This window comes from Phocoena sinus, chromosome 14 (assembly GCF_008692025.1).
Source record: "Phocoena sinus isolate mPhoSin1 chromosome 14, mPhoSin1.pri, whole genome shotgun sequence".
Classification (NCBI taxonomy): Eukaryota; Metazoa; Chordata; class Mammalia; order Artiodactyla; family Phocoenidae; genus Phocoena; species Phocoena sinus.
This window is the reverse complement of record NC_045776.1, coordinates 13603834-13621305: the sequence shown is the minus strand read 5'-3', so window position 1 is coordinate 13621305 and position 17472 is coordinate 13603834. Positions and strand designations below refer to the sequence as shown.

Genomic DNA, 17472 nt, shown 5'->3' with positions numbered 1-17472 from the left:
GATGCAACTGCTATGTGGTATAGCAGAGTTTCCATTCCTGCTACCGTGAAGTTGACCCTGAAGAATTCCCCTAGTCCCATGATTACAGTTTTGAGAGCCCTGCTCTCTCTTCCAAAGTTATTTCAAATGCAGACTAAGTGACCAATCACTGAGCAATCATAGCAAATACCCACAAAGTTCCAGGTGCCATTAGCACCCACTCCTCCCAACAGCCACACAAAGGAAGGATTCGTTGCTGGGTTTAAGAAGTAGCTGCCCAAAGCGACCTCTGAGTAGACTCCAAAGCCTGTGCAGTATTCTAAAACAGGAAAAGAAAAGAAGTTTTAGAATTGAATCCAAATCGAAAATTCTTAAACCTCTGATTTCAGATGATCCCAAACATAACGGATCTCTCCGTCATCCATGCAACTGAATTGCTGTAGGTTATGCAATTGTGTAAACTGACTCCCCATCGAATGAGGTGGAGAGGACCCAGCTTCTGGATTAAGTTCTATCAATGATTTACTTTATGACCTTAGGCAATCCGCGGTTTCTCAGCAGCTCAGTGTCCCTAACTCCAAGATAAATATGACGCTTCCTCATCCAAACCTGTCAGGGACCTACTGGGCTGAATTAGCTAATATATCCTTCCTGTCTCCTTCAGAGGCTCTTCTCACCCAACCTCCTAACTGGATTTTGCCCAAGGAGATAATAAAGTAGTGTGGAAAGCACGTCTGAGTCAGACTCATTTGGAAACAAAATGGTAGACCTTTCACTGATGGGACATTTGAACTTGGACAATGTATCCAACCCTGTTGTGCCTCAGTGCCCCTCCTCTGTAAAGAGTGAAAGCCAAGAAATGACGACCTCATACAACTGCTGGGTGATAAAATGAGAGTATGCGTGCAAAGCCCTCAGCACACTGTCTGGCACAGAATAACCACCCGAAAGCAAAATGCAATCATCGCAAACATTACCATCATTATCATTCTCATTACCACTTTTCATAGGCAATTCTAAGTGGGATTGGTGAAAGCACAAAATTTCTTTGAGCACTCTCTAGAATTTTTCTATGTCCTTAAAATAATTCTCTTTTTTTGTCTGGAAAAGTAGAGCTGAAAATAACACAAACGGTTATTATGATCACCACCAAACTTGATTAATAGCTCTAATCACTAACGAAACCTAAGTGGCTGAAAAGCAGGGTCAAGCTACATAGATTTGATTAGAGCACAAGAAATTCATCCTAAGAGAAATCTTGGGAAAAGAGGAGTTCATTTTGGAAACTTTTCTATGAAAAAGGTATAAATTCACGACAGTAAGGGAAACCTGTTTGTGAATGGTACCCAAAAACTAAGTTAAAAAATAAACAATTTCATGAACCATAAAATACCCAAATGCTTCTTTGAGCTCAGGGGTCTAGTGAAAGCTTCCTAAAGCTCCTACCTGGCTGGCATCCACACTGTAAGTACCCCACCCCTCAACTGTGAAATCTCCTGGTGCTCAGGGAGCTCCATCTGGACAGGGACCATGGACCCTCAAGAGCTGGCACAGCACCGGGCAAACGGAAATGCCCAATCACCATGTTTGCTCTGACACACGATTGACCATACGGCCAGTCGGATCAGAGAACCATGTCCTCTCCCCAGGGGACCACCTGGAGCATCATTCCAACGACCTTCCTCTGCCCTGGTCCCTAGGTCCATCAACTGATTCCCGAAATTACAAGAAACATCTTAGGAACTTACTCTGGTTGGTGCAGATAAACCATCTGAAGTCTTACATTTCAGATCTATCAGGAACAAACAGGTTTTACTCACCCAATCCTACCCTATCACCACTTTGTACCAACAATTTTTTTTTTTTTGTGGTACGCGGGCCTCTCCCTGTTGTGGCCTCTCCCGCTGTGGAGCACAGGCTCCGGACGCGCAGGCTCAGTGGCCATGGCTCACGGGCCCAGCCGCTCTGCAGCACGTGGGATCCTCCCGGACCGGGGCAAGAACGCGTGTCCCCTGCATCGGCAGGCGGACTCTCAACCACTGCGCCACCAGGGAAGCCCTGTACCAACATTTTAAATCAAACTTTCAAACCATTAAAGCTCTGGACAAGAGTGTCCACTTTGCATAAACATTGTATCCATGGTATAGTTCCTAAAAGCATTAGGTGTCCAATAAATATTTATTGAAGGGACAGGAGGAAGGAAAAGAGGAGAAAACACTAACCCACGCTCCTGAGCTGCCCCCAATACAAGGGTAAGGATGTAGGCCATGGTGACACACCCAGAATGGGTGCCAGGTTTTCTCCATGCCTTAGCCAATCCTTACGGCAGCCTTCTCAGGTATCTTATTTGCCCATTTTACAGATGCCAAAACTGAGGTACAGAGAGGTTAAATCGCTTCCTGAGTATCCCCCAGACAGTAAGTTTCAGAGCCAAGATCTAAACTGAGACAATGTAATACAGAGGGACACTGAAGTACCACCCTACTGTCTGGACACCCAAATTCACCCAGGGCAGCATTAAGCAGTCCAGCATTAGTGCTTCCATTTAGATGAGAAAATTAAACCCAACTGGTTAAATGACCAGTAAGAAATCACATGACTTTCACAGGTACTAGAGCCAGTGCTTCAACTTGGTCACTTAGGACCCTAGAAAATAAGGACCCCATCCGTTCTTATCATGAACAGAATGAGCTTATGCTACAGGCTTTCTATCGTCTTTATAACTTCATGGCAGACTGCACACTCAAAATACAATAGCAACAAGGTACAGCACCTTGTGATTTGTAAAAATAATTTTATCTGCAATACCCTCCCTGCGACATACATAAGGCAGATAATGTCACCAGCCGTCAAGGCCAGGGTGCCCTCAGTGACAGGGGGCCCAGAGACGCCTGGAAGCACACGACAGCTCACGGCAGCCAGGAACACAGGGAGACAGCAATGGCAACTTTCAACTCTTTCACAGCTTCTGACTCCGTGGCTCCAAAGGAAGAAATTTCAAAATGATTATTTTCTCCTTCAGACGGGAGACATAGGACATACAGTCCAAGTAAAACAGTATTTATCAGTTTTCAAGCGCTCGACCATTTGAGGAGAAAAGCCTCAACGTCTTCCTTTTCTCCCCCCAACCGTTGCTTTTAAATACGCTTGGGCGAGATGAGGAGAAAAGTACTTGTTGATATTGTGTTTGCCATCAGCGCACACCAATCTGTTTGCTGAACCTCTCAGGAGTGTTGGCTAATACTTTTGTATTTCCTACTGGAAACACACCACAGCTCATAAACTGATATGTTAATATCACTGAAAGATATAACAGCGAGTCCTCGGCACAGCATTTTCCACCAAACTCAGAAGAACATCTAGCTACATCAGGCTTCAAAGAGAACCGATTTAAAACCTTGCTTAGCAAACACAGCACCTCTGCAGTGGATCTCAGCCTGGGCTGCCTGCTGCAATCACCCGCGGAGCCTTAAAAATCACCCACGTTCAGGTTCTACCTGCAGAGGTTCCAATTTAATCGTCCTGGGGTGTGGCCTAGACATTGGACTTTTCAAAGCTTTCCCAGTGACTCTAATAAACATTCAAGGCTGAGACGCACAGGTGCAGAAAGTGAGGCGCATACCCAGAAGCTCACCTGAAAAGTGACTCACGGGTGTTAATGACCATGAAGAATTTCACAATTAAGAATTATTTGATAACACGGATTTAATTTTCCAGACACAGTTTGTTCACTGCATAACTGAGAAGTCTTGATTCTTGTTCTCTGGGTCTTCCTGACCTACCTTAACCAACTTAACCTGGAAATCCAGATGAATACAAAAATTCATTGAAAAAGTACTAACGTCTATATAGCACTTTGAGATTTGCAAATATAGAAATACAAAGTCACATTGAACCATTACAAGAACTACGAGGTACGTAACGTAAGTGTATTCGTTTCCTGTTGCTGCTGTGGGTTACAAATCATCCGAAGTTTAGTGGCTTAAACAATACGAGTTATTTTTATAGTTCTTGAGGCCAGATGTCCAAAATCAGTCTCCCTTGGCTGAAGCAGGGTTATGGGCATGGCTGGCTCCTTCTGGAGGCTCTCAGGAGAGAATCTGTGTCCTTGCCTTTTTCAGCTTCTAGAGACCACCTGCATTCCTAGGCTCAGGGCCCCTTTTCCTCGTATCTTCTGTCTCCCTCTTATAAGGAAGAACCCTTGTGATTACACTGGACCCACTCGGATAATCCAGGATAATCTTTCCATTTCCAGATCCTTAATCACCTCTGCAGAGTCCCTTTTGCCACATAAGGTAACATTCAACAGTTCCAGGGATTAGAACAGGGACATCTTTGGGGACCAATATTCAGCCTATCACAGAGTAAGGCAAACGTGACCAGCATCACCACTATGCCTATTCCCTCTGCCCACCACCGTCACTTTTCTATTGAAACTGAGGCTCAAGGCTGCATGTCTTAAACCAGGTTCCACGTGTGGGACGGGGCTGAATTTAAACCCGATCTCATAACTCCAAGCCCCACTCCTTTCGGCTGCTCCTGTCGCCTCCCCAGATATGGCAATGCCTGCAATACTATTTTCTTTTCCAGGCTCTCACCATACTATTAACAAGAAGTATTTCAACTCTGCCCCAATCATCTCTGTTCCTCAGCCAACAGATGCCAAGTGGAAACTTCCAGTTCTATTACCGCTGCTGGTAACCCTGTCTCACGTCAGCCCCCTTCCCTGTGGTCCAGCAGAAGCAGCAAGGCACTGAGGCAGCAATTCAGTTTATAGACTATGATGTCACAACTACCTGAGAGATTAGTGTCACAAGAAAGTGTATGGGCGAGGGGGTATGGAAATGACAGCTCTCAGTTTTTTGGGTTTTTTTTTTTTTTTGCGGTACACGGGTCTCTCACTGTTGTTGCCTCTCCCATTGCGGAGCACAGGATCCGGACGCACAGGCTCAGCGGCCATGGCTCACGGGCCCAGCCGCTCCGCGGCATGTGGGATCTTCCCGGACCGGGGCACGAAGCCGTGTCCCCTGCATCGGCAGGTGGACTCTCAACCACTGCGCCACCAGGGAAGCCCAGCTCTCAGTTTTAAAAGAGCAAAACAATCTTAACTTGCTAAGACCTACACATACCAGTAACTGTCTCAAGAAAAATTTATAATAGGTGACATCCCCATTCTCCATGTTTGAAACAATCTATTTAAAATACATAGGAAACCGTCCTCTCAGTGATTTTCCATGGTTCCTTTCTCTCTCTTGCTCTCAAGTGAGGGAACTAGAGAGGGCTGACAGGGTGCTATTTAGAGCCTTAGTCTGTGGTCCTCTGGTGTGTGGTGTGTCGCAGCTGGGTAATCAGAAAGGAGTGGGCAAGGCTTCCTACACGAAGGACATTCTAATACGATGGTCACACTTCCCTTGATGCCTGGGATGTGCCATCCCCTCCTCTCACTTGAACATCGTGGAGAAGAAAAGAACCCAGTGTTGAGTCATAGGCACTTTAACAATGGGAGAAAATAAACAAGCCAAGCAGGTGTCATTGCCAAGCTTATACCTTGCCTGTGTCTATGTGCAACCTGAAGTGAAAATGGTAGTGAAGAAAAAAAAAAATCAGTGCCGCATCAGAATGCAACTGGTATAGTATCAGCAAGTTACGTGGTTTTCCTGGATTAAGATAAGTCATTGTCTCAGTCCCCAAAACTATAGAGTAACAGTGAATAGGGCTTATAAAGTCATGCGGAAGAATTCAAGCAACCGGAATATTATATTTTAAATAAGCTAACGTGGTGGGGAGAAGGGGGGAGGGCGGTGCTGGAATACATTTTGTGGCTTGTGTTCATGCCAAATCCATGCTCTGAAGCTATAACCCTACACAGTTACAACCAATATTTGGAATGATTCTAAGGACAGCAAGATTCCCAGACATCTAAGAGTCAGTTTGGAAAATGACTATTTTCCTATTTCGGAAAAATGAACCAATAAACTGTTAAGTTTTTCAAAAAGGGTAGCATCATAAGGGAATTCTGGTTTACCAGGAGTTAACAATAAACATGTTAATAAAATTAGGATGTTCTAATCCATGTGATACATTATTTTGGCGATATCATAGCCTCCAGATAACCTGGCTAAATTAAAAGAGGGTACACCTGCTAAGGACGCCTTACTCCATACTTTATAGGACCACGCAATGCTTCCAGATAGTTAAAGAGCCCTGGGTCCTTGTCCTGACTCCGCCACTAACTTGCTGTATAACCTGGACCCGTCACTCGATTTCTCTGGGTCTCAGGGTTCTCATCTGTAAGGTGAGAGGGCTGGTCATGATGACTTCCAAGGGCTCCTCCAATTGCAACTCTAAACGTTTGCGAAGATCCATTAACAAAATTTACTGACTCATCTGACATTAGATTCCGATTGAGCTGGTGAGTAAAAGGAAGATAATGAAGCTGACGTTCGAGACTGCTAACAAGTAAAAGCTGGAAAGCACATGGAAGCTGGTGAGCAACATGGTGAAATATACATCGGGTTCCTCTCCTGGGAAAGCTACAAAGCCTGGGGGTCCCAAGAGTTTATTGCAAAACCCTCTGAAGGTGCTTTACTTATCTGCAGGAGGGTCCTCTTCCTTCATGCTGCCTCCTGTTCAGCAGCCTCTCAAGTACCGGCTCAGAAGGGATGGGTGAGGTGGGGTGTTACCCTTGGGACTCAGATCCCACACAAATATCATGGCTCGGGATCTTCTGGCCACTGAACATAGCTTTCAAGGTCACTCTGATCCAGGGATTCATTGCCGCCGGAAACTGAGCGTCTGGGGATTTGCTGCACCTCCCCCCTCCTGCCCTTACTAGCAGGGGAAGGGGGGCAAACTCTGTCCTCTCGAGGGCCCGCAAAATTAGCCACAGAAAATGAAAAGTAGATTCAAAGAGCTGTTGAGCTCTCTCAGGATTTAGTTCCCTCAACAGCTCTCTCTACGGAACAAATATGCTTAAGTGGGAAAGCCCAGGAAAAAAAAAAGTGACAGGAAAATTGAGGACTCACTATAAAACTCATCTTTAAACAGCCATAATTATCACAATAGTGTCACCTAAACATTATTTACGAACATCCTGCAACACAATTCCCCCTCTTTGAACAGCCCTCGTCTAGATATAGTGCTATTACTCAGGATAGCATTTGAAATTATTTAAGCAGTAAAACAAGGAAAAACCAGCATTTTTCAATCAAAACTCTGGAGTAAATATAACTAAAATCGATGCAGGGAAACAGGCATAAAAGAGAGAATCTGACTTTTTACCTTTATGCTGGTAACTCCTACTTACCAGTTGTATAATTAAGTCAGTTGTCAAACACTGTTTTGTGCATTACTCTTTGGATAACCCCCAACACTGTAAGAGGAAGAGAGGGTAGAAATTCTATTTTGCTGATGAGAAAACTGAGACTTAAGGATATTAAATGGTAAGCCCAAAGCTGAATCACAATAAAAACCCAAATCACCAAATTTCTTATTTCAAAGTCTCCTCCAGGACACCACACACTGTGTCCCAGTGATTTCATCTGCATGGCAAAACCAACATAATTTTTATATCAAACACTGTCATATATTTTGCCTGGGCCTTGCTTTTGAACTTTCAGGCCCTCAGAATACTCTAGTTTGAATCTTGGCAAAATGAAGCAAATTTCCAACTACCACATAAACGGAGTTTTCTTTACGAGCTGCTGCAAGTAAGAACACACCCCTCGCAGTCGGACATTATTACCGTAGTTCACCTCCTAACCCACTGTTACTTCTTTTAAATGACCAGGCCTATGGTTCATGGCCGTGTTCTGATCACACAAGGGCACAAAAGTAGCAAATAATCCCACAGTCCACTTCCAGGCCCTAGCCAGCAATCAGAAATGTGACTGTGGGTCTTTGTTCATTCTAGTTTTGGATGATACCATATCGCAAAACACCTCTCAGCCTCAGCCCTGTTAATCAATAGTCATTTAAAGTAAATTTGTCATGGAAGCGTTTAAACATCTACATTCAATAGTGTCTGCCAAAATAATGCATTTGCCCCGTGATTATAAATGACCAAATAACTAAGACAACACAGCAGCAGCAAAAACAGCTCTAGTCTGTGCTGAGGTGGTGGGTATGAGCTTAGCTTCATTTCTGGGATCCTCACTGTTACTAAATCCACTGAAATCAATGAAGCGGGGCTGAGACCCAGAGCAGGGCCGGGTAGGGGGATGCTGTCCCAGACATGGTCTGTCCCAACCCTCTCTTCTCATAGCTGGAATCCCCTCCATCCACCCATCCACCCCAGTTTCTAGGGCCAGCCCTAACCTTAGTGGAGATGGAGATGTCTGAGTAATTTTGGTACAACCCTCTGGGACCCCACCCAAGTCCCTCGACTGCTGGCTCGGCCATGACTTCCTGACCAGGCTCCTCTACCTACACTTAGAGTCCTTAGCCCTCTGGGTCTGAAGCTCCCTGGACTCCTGGCCGCCCTTCCATCCCTCAAGCCACCTGGACCTGCTGTCCCTACAACCAGGTACCCCAGGACTGGGAGCCTGTCCTGAGATACTGCCACCTCTGGAAATAGTCTTCAGTTCTGTCTCCTTCAACCTCCTATTGCAACCCATCACCCTGAGGGGACCCCCTCCCTTCCCCAGCCCTCCTGCAGCTCCTCCGTTTTACCTGGAAGTGGACTCCACCCATGGCCCCCACCAGAGAAGTCTACAGCACTCCTCCCGGACCTGGCCAGACCCCAAGAACAAGACCGGCAGCTCCTCAATCAGCCCTCTGCATTTCAGACTTTGCTCTTACTTAAATGCTTCTGTCCGAGCCTAACATCTATTTATCCGTGGAGACAGAGCTCGAGAGAGGCTGTCCTCATCATCCCCCTTCACTAGTTACTTGAGATCTGCCAGCGGCTTGCACATAGCCACCTAGTAATTGCCTTGCAGACATCATGATGCAGCAAATTTCACTATTTTCACACAGAGGTGAGAAACCCGAGATCCCATTTTAATAAGAAATGTGCTTAAATTCAGTTGGCAAGACTGGGGCAAAACCAGGACTAAATGCAGGCTGACCTGGCTTCCTTCTTACTGTATGAGTCCTAATTGGGGAAGCCCTATGTTTCCCAGGTTATGTCAATTACCAGGTGCAGGAGGGCGGAGGAGGCACTTTTTAACCCACGTGGGGCGATCTGATGCCCCTTGGCCACAACCCTGTATTACTGGTGAGGGCTAGGGCTCCCTGGCACCCCAGTCACCTGCACGCACCATTCAGAAGCCACCATGAGCTCATTCCACCTCGCAGAATGGGACAGAGTATGCACTTGCTCAAATTCCCACTTCAGTACTTCTGATAAAATCAATTTGTTTCAAATAAAACTGGAAGGACTTCTGTACTTCCCACCGGTACCTTCTAAGCTTCTTGGTTTCTGGCTTAGTTGACTTAAATGAAATTAGCAACAGAGCATGAGAGGGCCGTTTTGGTGCTAATCCCAACTCTAAGTTGCTTCCAGAATGCTGCGTAGCTCTCACAGGCCATGCTCCCAGGGGCTCCATGACATAGTCATTAGAGACACAATGTCACAGCAAGCAGCTCTGGAAGGAGGCAGGAGCTGCATCCCTCTCCAGGGGGGTACATGCTGCTCTCTGAAAATGGGCTTGAAGCTGTGGCGTTAATCAGCATCAAACTATCTGATGGGGGGGAGACAGGGATGTTATGGGTTGAATTGTGTCTCCAAAAATGGTGTGTTCAAGTCCTAACGCCCGGTACCTCAGGATGTGGCCTTACTGGGAAATAGGGTCGTTGCATATTCATCAGTTAAGGTGAGTTCACACTGGATTAGAGGGACCCTTAGTCCAACACGACTGGTGTGTTTAAGAAGAGAAGAGACACACGAGGAGAGAAGGCCATGTGATGACAGAGGCAGAGATTAATGATGCATCTACGAGCCACGGGGTGCCGGCAACACCAGAAGCTGGAAGAGGCAAAGAAGGATCATCTCGTACAGGTTTCAGATCGAGCGTGGCCCTGCCAACACCTCCAACGTGGACTTCCAGCCTCCAGAAATGTGAGAGAACAAGATTCTCTTGTTTTAAGCCGCCCAGTTTGTGCGACTCTGTCACAGTAGCCCTAGGAAATTAACACAAGGGGGAAATGAACAACTGAGGAATCACAAAAACCTCTTGATTGAGAAGCAGCATCAAATAGGAAAGAGAAAATACAGACGGTCCCCAGCTTAGGATGGCTCGATTTACAATTTTTCGACTTTACAGTGGTGTGAAAGTAATATGCATTCAGTAGAAACTGTACTTCGAATTTTGATCTTTTGGGGGGCTAGCAATTTTCAGTACGATCCTCTCTTGTGATGCTGGGCAGTGGCAGTGAGCACAGCTCCCCATCAGCACGCGATCCCCAGAGTAAACAACCATACGCTCACAACCATTCTGTACCCAGACGATCATTCTGTTTTTCACTTTCAGTACAGTAATCAATAAGTTACATGAGATAGTCAATACAATAGGCTTTGTGTTCAATGGTTTTGCCCAGCTGTGGGCTAATGGAAGTGTTCTGAGCCCGTTTAAGGTAGACGACGCGAACCTACTGGTGTTTGGTAGGTTGGGTGTATTAAATGCATTTCTGACTTAAGACATTTTCAACTTACGATGGGTTGACTGGGACATACCCCCATCGGAAGCCAAGGAAGATCTGTACATATTTGTGATCAGGAACATCTTTCACAGCGTGGCCGCCTGCCTGGTTGAACTGGAGGAAGATAGACAAGGCCTGGAGTCCCTAGAAGGAAACTTCCTTCCCCTAAGAAACTAGACCATCTAATTCAGGTCCTAAGTAGAGGAAGGAACGGGGTGGGGGCGGGAACACTAGAAATTGAAGCTTTTTTCCTCCCTGTTTACATACAAAATACTCCCTCCCACATCCCGAGCCTCGGAGTCCCTCTCTGCCTCACGTGCGTACAGAAAGGTACTAATAGGTGTCTTCACAGCCATGATCTCATGTCATCTTCACAGCCATTATTGCTACAGGGAAGGAGGGAAAGTATTATCACCCCCATTTTACACACAAGGAAACTGAGGCTCACATGAGGTCACAGATGAGATGACCATCCTGAAAAGAACCTCAGCTGACCAAAGGCCTTTTCAAAAAAGGTGCAGTGGAAGTAGGAGGTGGGGAGTAAAAAACAGTCTTAAATCTTGTCTTAAAAAAAAAAAAGATGAGTTAAACAAAAGTTCTAGAAGCCTACCACGTCCAAAACAAATCAAATCTGTTGGCCGTGAAAAGCAGTCCCTTTACCTTTTTCAGTAGTTGTTCAGGTAATATTGCTTTGGACACAATCCACTGATTCTCTGACCTTTTTTTTGGGGGGGGGGGGGTAACGCGGGCCTCTCACTGTTGTGGCCTCTCCCGTTGCGGAGCACAGGCTCCGGACGCGCAGGTTCAGCGGTCATGGCTCACGGACCCAGCCGCTCCGCGGCATGTGGGATCTTCCCGGACCGGGGCACGAACCCGTGTCCCCTGCATCAGCAGGCGGACTCTCAACCACTGCGCCACCAGGGCAGCCCTCTCTGACCATTTTTTAAAGTGTCTTTGAGGGAAAACCCCAAACACATTTTCCAGGCTTGAAAATGTAAGTATTCTGGCCTTTGGTGTTCTGTCTCATTCGGTGCTTCCAAATCTTCACGCACTCCTGTGTAGCCACAGGGACCTTTCATAGCCATCACCCCGCACAAGCTGGACCTCAGACCGTGTTGAGAGGCTTGAACCCACAGACTCACATCCAACAACCTCTGATGACTGAATGGACCTTTTCCCAAAGCAACACTGGATAAGGGGAAGGAAGGCAGGGACAGAGCAGGGTGGCAGGCGTCCCAGGAAAGGATAAGACTGAAAGGGTTAAGCCGCAAAACACCGGGGATGAAATGAGAGCTTGGGTGGTGAGCTCTGACTGCAATCAGCTGCCTTTTCCATATATTTTTAATATTTCCCCCCCTGGAAAACACCCGGTCACTCACTGGTCACTGAGAAGTCTTGACTTTCATACCCGCAAAGCTGGCAGCCAAGATGTCAGGCACACAGACCCAAGACCTACCGCTCACCACTCTGGGAGATTACTTCTGTGAAATGCCGTTCCATGTTTTTGTCAGCTTGAAAATATTAAACACCACTGAAAAAAATTTAAGGTTTCTTTTTGAGATTTAAATGTCTACTTATTTCAAAATGAATTAGTAGTTCTCTGCGTTTCATGTTTGATTCATTAATGATAACTACAGCTTGAGAATTTGAAAGGGAAATTGCTTCCAGGATAAAATTAAATGCGAAACTCTAAGCAGTGATTCACGGCTGTTCCTATCTAAATTACTAATCCATGTGACGACCTGGTTGGCAGCACAAAAAGAAATACTATTTTTCCCCTATTGCCTTTATAGGCTTTGCTGAATTGTTTTTGCAAATTGTCTAAACCCAAGTCCTAGATAATCCCTCGCTAGCAGCCTCCATTTCATTGTGGCATTTAGTACTCACTGTCTCTATTGCCTCAGAGAGGCTCAGATGACTAATACTTCTGGGCCTCAGAAAATAGTTTTTCTCAACATACAGTGCAATGGATTTTCCAGGGCAACTCATTTTAAATACAGGCAAATATCTCCGTGATATCTGTCCACATCCCCCAAAAGAAACCTGCATAAAACTCTAAAAAATGGCAATTTTCTTTTAGTTTGCAAGGAGGGCTAGCCAGCTGAGATTCAATTACATATCTCCCTGTTGGAATGACTGGGAACTAGAGTAAACCCCTGTGGTCCAAAAAGACAGATAATCTAACGTTCCCAAAGTTTCATCAAGCCCAGGTTATGCTGTCTCCTAAAATTTCTCTCAGGTCTGTCCTACAACCACTGCCTGGGTCCACACCTTAGACCAGGGTGGAGAAAGCAGGCATATTCCCGACCATGTGGCCCCAACTTCAAGGCGCTCAGAGGACCAAGGTCCCACAGGGCACACCCTCACTGGGAAACCGCTGTCCAGACCACCACGAAAACCCTGCCAACCAGGTCCATCCCCATCTCCAATCTCCCCCTCACTTCCCCCACCGCCCTGTGTACTGGTCCTAAGTGGCAGTCAGGTCCCTGGAAGCCCTCAGGAGCACTAACCCATGTCAGGGCTTTAATATGATGATGGCTTAACCCTTGGGACAATTCGGGGAAGGTGCCCTCAGGGTCCCAACACTGCCAGGCAAGAGACGGCAGCAAAGACACTCAACACACTTGCCCAGGTTACACAGCAAGAACACGGCAGAGCCAGGATTCACACCCACACTTTCTGCCCAATTTCCCATGCTTTGAACCATCTGAGCACGCCTCCCACAACTTCGAATATTCTACTTACTCCTTATGACCAAGGGAGTGGGGCCCACATGCCCACTAAGGTCTAAAGATCCTTTGGTGATTCGGTTACATTTCCAGACTCATCCGATCCACACCCTCTTCTCCATCTTCTCCCAACTCTGGCTTTTCCAAACTATGCACATGCTGTTCCCTCCGCCGCTCCTCCTGGGAGGGCTCCCACAACCCCCCTTTATGCCCCTGCAGTGCCACATTCATCCCCTTCGTCAACCATTCACTACTTCCTATTGACACTGGGGACACACGCGTGTCTCCCCCGAGTCTGTGACCTTCTCCAAGGCGACGGCTCTGGCTCTTCCACAACCAGCCCCTGCGTGCTCACAGCAGGGCTGCAGTGAGCCGGTCCCCAAAGCTTTGGAACTAATGAATGTGCTATGACAAATGTCTTCAAAGCAAAAGCAAAACCAAACAACAGACTTAGGGGCTTGCCCCAGATTGACTCAGGACCCTTAAGAGTAGGGAGGAGGACATGGGAAGGGTTTATGTGCCCTTTTTAAAAGCTCTGCCTGTCGGGGCATTTTTTTCCACCAAGCATTCAAACATGGCAACCTCGTGATGGCAAACACACCTAGCTATCTGCTCGCTAGCTCAAGGGTTTATGAAGCAAGCCTGTTTCAGATTTTAAATCGGCAAGAGATAATCTTCAGAGTGGGAACTCAAGAGTCACACATGACTTACAAAAGCGAAGAGATGACAAACTGAATCCACAACTCCGACTGGTTTTTATTGTTTTTTCCTGGCAGCAGGAGGGAGAGCAAAGAGATATTGGGAAGAAAGGGATTTTGTTGTTGCCGTTGTTTTTAATTTTAAGAAGGGAGGGTACCTATTCCCTACATCTCTTCTGTGGACCCTACCACAGGGTGAACCAATGTAAACCAGGCTGGACTCCCTGTAGCACCAGTCTGAACCATTCAGGCCTCTATTCCTGACCATGAACTTGGCATCAAATAAACCCAGATGCCATTGACAATGCAGCATGAAAAGCAAAAATAACAATTGTAACTCGCGGTAATCACTTAAAATATAAAATAACGTTCCTAAATCCCTTAGAATGGTTACCAATGTCCAGGGCACGCAATTTCTCCGAGGAACCCCACCGTACTGTGAAAACACACAAAATGCACATAAAGATACGACTTCAACTGATATGCTAGCTAAGACAAACAACACATTAAACCAATTTCACTCACCTTCTTAGAACTTAATGAGCCCCTGGGGGACAATCTGGATGCCCCGTGCCTCCTTCACAAACCCCCATTCGTGGTAAGGCATGAAGCTGGGCTTTCCTTTCTCTCCATTTCCCTTGCAGCCAGCACAGGCCTTCAAGTGTTGCTATCAGCTGATGGCGCCTATCTGCGCCATGTTCAGGGGTGTTTCTCCCAAGGAAAAGCATTTTTAAAATATTTTCCAATGTTTCTCTTTTCTTCCCAGTTTATTCAGTGTCTCAAGAGCAGCCACACCTGCTCAGTGTCAGCTTGGAGACCACAGGGCGGAGGGAAGTCCAGCCTAGTCACCCTTAGCTGACTCTGCAGGGCACTCACTGCCCTGGGCATCCAGAAAGGCCGCCTCAGGTCACAAGGATAAGTATGGGCTTTAGAAGCAACTTCAAAGTCGTCCACTAAATGAAAGAGAAGCATACATCAATATTTTGCTGTGTAATTCTGTGGAGAAAAGATGCAGAACAGAAAAGTGTGGGGGAAAGTCAGGACCAGGCATTGCAAAGGCAGCTTCATGAAAAGGTCAAGGACACACAGGATTCTTCACAAGTGACTTAAAAGCAAATTGATAAAGAATTGCCTATTCTTGAGCTCCTTAGGGTTCCCACTTTAATGATTAAATACAAAAACTAAGAAGCATTCATTGTTCATAAGAATGTAGATCTTCCATAAGCATTTGAGGTTCTTAGAAAAGATTTTTAGAACATTCTAACATCTTGGTAATCTCATTTGTTCTGGGAATATCCTAAGTTCTCCATTTCTTTGTAAGTAGGACTAGCTAAAGGAACTCCAGTCTTAACCATTTCAATCACCACAAAATTCTAATTACTGAAATCCATAGAAATGGGAAATGTCTATCCTCAAATATGAACGGCTAACAGAACAAGGAACAATGATATAAAGACAAAATAAGAAAGCAGAGGTACCTTTGGACAGGAAGCCACGACAGTAGCCGTGTAATCAGGATTCACGATAAGCATTTGTATTTTCTGATATAGACTTCCACGCTGAGCTCATTCATTCTGAATTCAACCCATGAGGGAAAAGATGGGCAAGTCTACCAACTCAAGTTAGGCATCGCCATATATGTTGCCCTATCACATCCTTCCATTTCTCCCAAACCCCCCCCCTCTCTTGGAAAGGAATAATTGAAAATATAGAAATATTACTTTACTGGACCTGTATCTAACACTAATCCCCTGCTTTTAGGATTATAAGGAGGCTGGACTTCTGGGGGTGGGTAGGTGTAGAAAGCACAGCAGGAAGCCTTCAGTGGCCAAATTTCACTGCAGCCATGATGTGGCCTGTGACCTCCAAACAAGCTTTACTTATCACAGTGTCCGAGGATGGGATTTATTATTGCAAATATGCACAAGCAATGGTATTTTTAAAAAATCCTCATGTCATGCATCTCCTTGTCTCCCACAAAGCTTGTGTCTACTAAGTGCTCTCATCTGCTCTGGTTTCTTCTACCCAAGGAAGAAAGGGTCCTTCCCCAACCCCGGCTGACCCCTCATCCCTGGTTCTTCACAGCTGGTGTGGTCCCCCGAGAAAAGACTTCACATCCCTGCTGGCTCCATCGCCCCAAAGTCCCGCCCCTTATTTGTGTCTTGACCCAAGCAGACCCCAAACCCCACTCCCTGAAGGTTCTGCTTCAGGACGTCACTCTTCTTTCTCTACCTTCTTTTAAGGATGTGGAAAGAAGAGTTCTTTTAAGGTTAACCAAGAAAGAAAAAGGGTCAAAGTCCTATCTCCCTATCAGCATGTTTGTAGACCTCACTTCTTCAGATCCAAGAAAGAAAAGAAAAAAGTGAAGCCAAAGCAAGGGACCACCTCCATCCGAGGCAAAAAGGTCCAGTTTAAATTGAGCACCCACTGCCTTTCCTTACCCGTGCCTCCTGCCTCACTGTGATGCTCACCTTACTCCGCCCACCACCCCCGGGGTCCCTCCCACCACACCATCCTCAAGTCTTAGCCTACCTGCCCAGATCGCGTTACAGCTTGTGGTCGTCTTTTTCACCTTCCCTCCATCGGACCTGCACCTGCTTCTCAGAGGGGCTAAACGAAACCTGATTCACAGGATTAGCTACTATACCCTTACAGAGGTGAATGTGTTATCCTACCCAAGGGCACTCACATTTTAGCAAAGGACTCATGGATATGAAACCCAAAAGGAACAGCAAAAAGAACAAATTTATACTGATTGTCTATGTACCAGCTCCAGCTCTCAGATACATCATTTAACTTCTCTGGGCCTGCCTCTGATTCCTACCTCAGACTACCGTTCTGAGAATTAGTGAGGTGACATATACGTAACACTGAAAACAGCACCCGGTACCCTTGCAAGGGCTCCGTGCACATCAGTTACCAGTATTAACCTTCACAGCAATGACCCTTCGAGACAGGTACTGCTGGCCTCATCTTCAATGAGGACATGGACTGATTTGCTCAGGATCACAAGGCTAATACATAAGTAGCAGAGGAGGGATACAGCCCTCAGTCCACTGAGTAACCACAGTTCATGCTGTCTTCTCCATACCACAAGGAATGAACCTCTAATGGTAAAGCCAAGGACACTGCAGGCCAGCAGAGTGAAAGGGCATTAGCGGGTCCTGTGGTATGCTGATGGCGCCCCGTCAGAAGGAAAGGCTGGACGGCTGGGGTGCGCATCGAGTGATTCCTGGAGCACGACAGGGGTTGAACAGGATGTTATGTTCTATCAGGACTGATTCAAGGCTTACCTCTGAACTGCAGGGACCTCGGTCTATCATTTCACCTCATTTAGTCTCAGGTTTTCCCGACTATAAAATGGAAACAAATTTACTCGGGAGGTGGTAAGCTTCTGACGCCGGGAAGTGTTCATGGCAAAAGGT

General features: G+C 46.2%; 1 protein-coding gene across 1 annotated transcript in view; it reads right to left on the bottom strand.

The window, feature by feature from the left end:
- Window positions 1-16758, bottom strand: part of RNF152 (ring finger protein 152) — a 54651-nt gene extending 37893 nt beyond the window's left edge. Inside the window, 2 exon segments of the mRNA XM_032603544.1 lie at window positions 14573-15000; window positions 16580-16758. The gene's annotated coding sequence lies outside the window, so the exon portion shown is untranslated.
- Window positions 16759-17472: the final 714 nt, after the last annotated feature.